This window comes from Triticum dicoccoides, chromosome 3A, assembly GCF_002162155.2.
Source record: "Triticum dicoccoides isolate Atlit2015 ecotype Zavitan chromosome 3A, WEW_v2.0, whole genome shotgun sequence".
NCBI classification, from domain to species: Eukaryota; Viridiplantae; Streptophyta; class Magnoliopsida; order Poales; family Poaceae; genus Triticum; species Triticum dicoccoides.
This window is the reverse complement of record NC_041384.1, coordinates 433,354,258-433,362,074: the sequence shown is the minus strand read 5'-3', so window position 1 is coordinate 433,362,074 and position 7,817 is coordinate 433,354,258.

Genomic DNA, 7,817 nt, shown 5'->3' with positions numbered 1-7,817 from the left:
ATGAACAGGACCCCGTGGTGTTGCCTCTGGATGAACAGTACCCCGATCGATCGAGCTGGTTGGGGCTGGATGAATAGGACCCCGTAGAGGGCAGGATGAACAGGACCACCCCGTGGAGGGTAGGATGAACAGTAGACTGTGGAGGGCAGGATGAACAGGAGCCCGTGGAGGGGTGGTTGAACAGGAGCCCGTGGAGAGGGCTGGTTGAACAGTAGCCGACGGAGTAGCGCGCGGTGGAGGCTGGATGAACAGTCGCAGGTGTAGGCTGGAGGAGGTCGACAGTGGATGAACAGTAGCCTGTGGAGGCTGGAGGGGGTCAGCGGTGGAGATGAACAGTATCCCGTGGAGTCCCGTTTTGCGGTACGCCACACGCCTCCTGATGAACAGGACCCCCGTTTCGACCGTAGCGCTCCAACACAAGTCTGTTTCCTCCGTTTTGCGGTACGCCACACCCCTCCCGATCAACAGGACCCCCATTTCGACTGTAGGAGGTCCGTTTCCTTCATTTTGCGGTATGCCAAACCCCTCCCGATGAACAGGATCCTGTTTCGAACGTGGTCGGTCGAACACAAGGCCGTTTCCTCAATTCTGCGGTACGCCAGGCCTCATTTCCATCGGCTCTTCCGTCCAAGCTCTCCCGATGAACACGACGACGCATTCTGTTCCGACCCAGCCGGTTGGCTCCCCATGAACACGACGATGACGTTGTTTCTCCATTCCGACCCAGCCATGTACACGAGCCCTGGTCGTATGTATGCGTGAGTAGGCGTTCGAGACCCTGCCCGTATGTATGTACGTGACCGCATTTTCTTTCTTGCACACTGGTCGCTGTACGTTCGTGTACATGCTATGTGCGCGCCTCTAGTACGACACGTGCGCGCCTCTACATCGACCAGTATGTACGTACATGTTCGTGACCAGAATGACAACGCTACGTATGCTTCGACCAGGTGGGTCCCGACTGTTAGGCACTTCCTTGCGTGCAAAGATGTAGCTGGTGGGTCTCAGCAGTCAGGGGGGTGAATCATTTTTTTTTTGCCCGGACGCACTTCCTTGTGTGCGAAGATGTAGCTGGTGGGTCCCAGCAGTCAGGGGGAAACATTTTTTCGTGAAATACGATGGCCCGTCTGGTGGGTCCCCGCTGTCAGGTGGAGGAATAATTATTTTGCGCGTAATAAGGAGGCACTTCCTTGCTGCGGCCGTGGACCCAACTGTCAGCCTCTCCACGTATAGTCCACTTCCGATGGAAGCCGTTCCTTGACCACGGTAACCACGTTGCGCCGAGAGCACCAGGGCGGTGGAGGACGGCGAGGCCTAGGAAGGGGACGACGTGGAGCCGGGGAAGACGCGGCACTGGAAGCCCGCGCGGAGAGGAGTGCGAGGGTTCACTGGTTCGGCTACAAGGTGTGAGGCTGCTATCGCCGCAGGGCCTGGCCAGCGGTGGGAATAGTAGGGGGTGATGAGGCCTCCGCGGCAGCACAACCGACCATGAGAGGCAGGAGCATGCGCATGACCGGCTGCTTTGGGCGGTTGGAGCAACAAGACCAGAGGTTGAAGAAGCACTACGGCCGTTGGATGGACATCGTACGGTCACTGGAGCTAGAGTCGTTCATATTGACTAAGTTGACAAAGCACTCCGTCCCCGTCAACTTAGTAGGCCCACAAGTCAGGCTCCCACCAAGGTAGGTCCCAACTAGCAGGGGGAGTATTCATTTTTTGTGCGTAATAAGGAGCCACTTCCTTGCATGCGAAGATATAGCTGGTGGGTCCGACCTGTCAGCGGTGGGAACGTTTTTTTCACGAAATACAGAGGCCCTTCCGGTGGGTCCCAGCTGTCAGGTCGAGGAATCATTATTTTGCGCGTAATAAGGAGGCATTTCCTTGCGTGCGGCCATGGACCCAGCTATCAGCCTCTCCATGCACAATCTACTTCTGATGGTGTCGTTAGTTGACCATGTTGACCACTCCGCACCGAGCGCATCCAAGGTGGTGGACGACGGCAAGGCCCCGGACAGCAACGAGCCGGAGATGGGAAGACGCGGGAGTAGAGTCGCAGACGGAGAGGTGTACGAGGGTTAACTGGTTCTGGTGCGGTGTGGTTCGGTAGTCGGTGGAGAAGAGCAGGAGGTGTGGAGGGGTGGAGGGATGGCCTGGCCAACGGTGGAGTAGCGCTTCACAGCAAAGTGTGCTAAGCAGAGCTGCTAGCAGCAAGAGGCGGGAGCAGGTGGTCCCGGCGGCGCTGGAGGAAGAAGACGAGATATTGAAGATGGATGCCGGCCGTTGGATGTAAATCCAACGGCTAACAATGTCATAATCATCTGTTGACTAAGTTGACAACGACTTGCATTGGCTTCGGTCTATTGGCCCACATTTCAGCCTTAAAAAATGTGGCACGTATTCAACCCATTTTTTCAGAATTTACAGTTGTTTTTGCGGGGTAGAATTTACAGTCCATTTGATCTCTTTTTTTTTGAATTACAGTCCATTAGCTGGGCTGGGTGGACAAATAATGTAGCGTCCATGCGGCCCATTTATGTTTTTCCTAAAAAATTACAGGCCATTTGCACTTTCTCGAAATACACAATTTTGCTAGGCTGATTCTAATTATAATGTTGGGGTGGGCGCAGCAATGTTATCAAAAAATAAACAGGGGGTTAGCATTTTGTTATATATATATACATAATAAGTGATTTATTATTACATTGGTCCTTAAATCTTACCAATATTTTGTACACAATCACCAGGACTTCCGTTGCCAAAAAAATCCAGGATTTTATTGTTAAGAAATTATTTTTATAAGTTAACAAGATGTGGGATATTGTTTTCTTACTTATGTAAGTATCTGTTAAATATATGATGACAATAACAATAATATATAATAACATATAAAATAATTTAAATATGTATAATATAGTTAGAAGGGAAACATAAGTTGGACTAGGCATTCCTATTCTTATATAGAAAAATAGAACAGACCTCTACGTTTTCTTAAAAAAAACATAAATTGGGTCGCCGATGTTTCAGGAAAAATAAAACCTCGGATGGGAGGTCCATAGGCTGGTCGATACATGACGGCCCTCAAGAAAATACAAACAGCCTTATGGTCCTCCCATCCGAGGTCGTGGGCTGCGCATGTTAAAAAAGAAAGCCTAGATGGGGCAGCCCAAAACCCAGCTGATACTGGCTGCCCCAATGATAATAAATGATACCTGCCAGCTCCCCGGCTTCGTTGTGAATTTATCTCCTATAGTAACTACGTTGAAGCACCTAAAAAATGTAACTGTGTTGACAAACCCGTGGGCCCCAACGTCAGTATAGCATTAGGAGGAAGTATTTTTTCGATGAGGCACTTGCTTGCGTATGACCATAGACCTGGTGGGTCCCGACTGTCCTCCACTCCACGTACAGTCCTCTCCAGATTCCTCTCGTTTGTTCAGCATGTTAACAACGACAGACAACAACGTTGCGGTGAGCGCACAAAGGCGCAGGAGGAGATCCGACAACCTAAGGAAGTGCCTTATTAGTAATGAAACAACTGAACTAGCCCAGTGGCCAAGTGACACTACCCGACAGCTGTTCCGCCCGGATACGACTCCACCCGTGTAGAGAAAATATCTCCAAAATTTTTGCCTCTGCCTTTATTGACATGTGGGTCCCAATTGTCATCTACGCACACCACGTCCTACACTTGACAAAACTTCATCCCTCGTTTTCTCTGTTTTTCGCACACTCGACATTGTGTGGGCATTTTGAAAATAGCATATCTTTTTAACTGTGCATCATATGAAGATGTGCTATGCATTAATGTTGATCAGCATGATGTTAACTGACTGGTAGTTCCAGTTTTGACCATGAATAAAACTTCCAGCATGATGTTAACACTGTTTGAAAAGGCCGTGTTAATATAAATGCTCTGCCTCTGAAAGTTGCAGTTTCTTATCAGAAACTGAACTTGGAGTTTCTTATCTGAAACTGAAACTTGCAGTTTCTTCTGTGAGAACCACATTCTCTACACTTTTATACTCCTATGAAACTACATTTTTAAGTGCTAAAAATAGATCTCTAGAATTCATAAAATACTTCATATGCTCAATACTACAAATCTGAAATTCAAAAGACATTCATATCTGTAAGTACTCTCAAAATACACAACACAAAACACAATTCACAACCTGCAAATACTAACAACCATAAGCTCCTCCTGACAATTCACAACCTACCCGACTATTGGTCGGGGGGGCAAATCCCTCCTATTCCTCGGTGGCAGATAGCCGCCTCGTGAGATGATGTGAATGGCAAGGGAGAGGATGGCGAGGAAGCGTCGTCGGGCCAACTGTTTTTCTCCTCTTGCAGTTGGGTTCGGTCGACGAAGACTCCACCAGCTCACTCTGGCACGTCACCCTCACAAACGGCACCCTGTAGATGCTCGATCCTTCAATCTCTGGTGGATGCTCCATCTAGGATCGATACTCCCACCACCGCTCCCTCACGATCAGATTCGGTGAATCTATTTGCTCCATGGCCCAGAGGAGCAGCTCTATATACTCCCGCGCGACTCCCTCCGGGAGTATCGCCGCCTTTTCACTCTGTTGCAGATATTTGGCCATGAATGTCGTCGTCACCGCTAGTTGGTCCTTGTTGTTGAACCAAGACTGTATCTCCAACATCCTGGCTAGCTTCACAGGGTCGCCGTCTGCGATCCTCACGTATCGGTTGTACTCTGATGTCTACTACACAACCTTCTTCTTGTAGACGTTGTTGGGCCTCCAAGTGCAGAGGTTTGTAGGATAGTAGCAAATTTCCCTCAAGTAGATGACCTAAGGTTTATCAATCCGTGGGAGGCGTAGGATGAAGATGATCTCTCTCAAGCAACCCTGCAACCAAATAACAAAGAGTCTCTTGTGTCCCCAACACACCCAATACAATGGTAAATTGTATAGGTGCACTAGTTCAGCGAAGAGATGGTGATACAAGTGGTATATGGATGTAGATATGGGTAGTTGTAATCTGAAAATATAAAAACAGCAAGGTGGCAAGTGATAAAAGTGAGCGTAAATGGTATTGCAATGCGTTGAAACAAGGCCTAGGGTTCATACTTTCGCTAGTGCAAGTTCCCTCAACAATACTAACACAATTGGATCACATAACTATCCCTCAACATGCAACAAAGAGTCACTCCAAAGTCACTAATAGCGGAGAACGAACGAAGAGATTATGGTAGGGTACGAAACCACCTCAAAGTTATTCTTTCCAATCAATCCGTTGGGCTATTCCTATAAGTGTCACAAACAGCCCTAGAGTTCGTACTAGAATAACACCTTAAGACACAAATCAACCAAAACCCTAATGTCACCTAGATACTCCAATGTCACCTCAAGTATCCGTGGGTATGATTATACGATATGCATCACACAATCTCATATTCATCTATTCAACCAACACATAGAACCTCAAAGAGTGCCCCAAAGTTTCTACCGGAGAATCACGACGAAAACGTGTGCCAACCCTATGCATAGGTTCATGGGCGGAACCCGCAAGTTGATCACCAAAAAATACATCAAGTGAATCACGTGGTATCCCATTGTCACCACAGATACGCATGGCAAGACATACATCAAGTGTTCTCAAATCTTTAAAGACTCAATCTGATAAGATAACTTCAAAGGGGAAACTCAATCCATTACAAGAGAGTAGAGGGGGAGGGGAAACATAAGATCCAACTATAATAGCAAAGCTCGCGATACATCAAGATCGTATCACCTCAAGAACACAAGAGAGAGAGAGAGATCAAACACATAGCTACTGGTACATACCCTCAGCCTCGAGGGAGAACTACTCCCTCCTCGTCATTGAGAGCACCGGGATGATGAAGATGGCCGCCGGTCAGGGATTGCCCCCTCCGGCAGGGTGCCGGGACAGGTCTATATTGGCTTTCCATGGCTACGGAGGCTTCTGGAGGCGGAACTCCCGATCTATTGTGCTCTTCGGAAGTTTTAGGGTATATGGAGATATATAGGCGGAAGAAGTACGTCAAGGGGGGCACGAGGGGCCCACGAGGGTGGAGGGCGCGCCCTAGGGGGGTGGGCGCGCCCCCTACCTCGTGGCCTCCTCGAAGCTTCCCTTACGTGCACTTCAAGTCTTTTGGACTTCTTTCCTTCCAAAAAATGAGTTCTGTGAAGTTTCAGGTCAATTGGACTCCGTTTGATTTTTCTTTTCTTCGAAACCCTAAAACAAGGTAAAAACAGAAACTGGCACTGGGCTCTGGGTTAATAGGTTAGTCCCAAAAATGATATAAAAGTGTATAATAAAGCCCATAAACATCCAAAACAGTAGATAATATAGCATGGAGCAATCAAAAATTATAGATACGTTGGAGACGTATCAGCATCCCCAAGCTTAATTCCTGCTCGTCCTCGAGTAGGTAAATGATAAAAACAGAACTTTTGATGCGGAGTGCTACTTGGCATAATTTCAATGTAATTCTTCTTAGTTGTGGCATGAATATTCAGATCCGAAAGATTCAAGACAAAAGTTCATATTGACATAAAAATGATAATACTTCAGGCATACTAACTAAGCAATTATGTCTTCTCAAAATAACATGGCCAAAGAAAGTTCAACCCTACAAAATCATATAGTCTGGGTATGATCTATCTTCACCACACAAAATATTTAAATCATGCACAACCCCGATGACAAGCCAAGCAACTGTTTCATACTTTTGACATTCTCAAAACTTTTTCAATCTTCACGCAATACATGAGCGTGAGCCATGGATATAGCACTATAGGTGGAATAGAGTGGTGGTTGTGGAGAAGACAAAAAGGGAGAAAATAGTCTCACATCAACTAGGCGTATCAACGGGCTATGGAGATTCCCATCAGTAGATATCAATGTGAGTGAGTAGGGATTGCCATGCAACGGATGCACTAGAGCTATAAGTATATATAAGCTCAAAAAGAAACTAAGTAGGTGTGCATCCAACTTGCTTGCTCATGAAGACCTAGAGCAATTTGAGGAAGCCCATCATTGGAATATACAAGCCAAGTTCTATAATGAAAGATTCCCACTAGTATATGAAAGTGATAACATGAGAGACTCTCTACTATGAAGATCATGGTGCTACTTTGAAGCACAAGTGTGGTAAAAGGATAGTAACATTGTCCCTTCTCTCTTTTTATCTCATTTTTTCTTTTTTTATTTGGGACTTTTCTTTCTCTTTTTATGGCCTCTTTTATTTATTTTTCGTCTGGAGTCTCATCCCGACTTGTGGGGGAATCATAGTCTCCATCATCCTTTTACCACACTTTTATTTTTCTTACAACTCAACAATTACAACTCGATACTTAGAACAAAATATGACTCTATATGAATGCCTCCGGCGGTGTACCGGGATATGCAATGATGCATGAGTGACAAGTATAAAATAATTATGAATGGTGGCTTTGCCACAAGTACTATGTCAACTACATGATCATGCTAAGCAATATGACAATGATGGAGTGTGTCATAAACGGAACGGTGGAAAGTTGCATGGCAATATATCTCGGAATGTCTATGGAAATGCCATAATAGGTAGGTATGGTGGCTATTTTGAGGAAGGTATATGGTGGGTGTATGATACCGGCGGAAGGTGCGCGGTATTAGAGAGGCTAGCAAAGGTGGAAGGGTGAGAGTGCGTATAATCCATGGACTCAACATTAGTCATAAAGAACTCATATACTTATTGCAAAAATCTACAAATTATCAAAGCAAAGTATTATGCTCATGCTCCTAGGGGGATAGATTGGTAGGAAAAGACCATCGCTCGGCCCCGA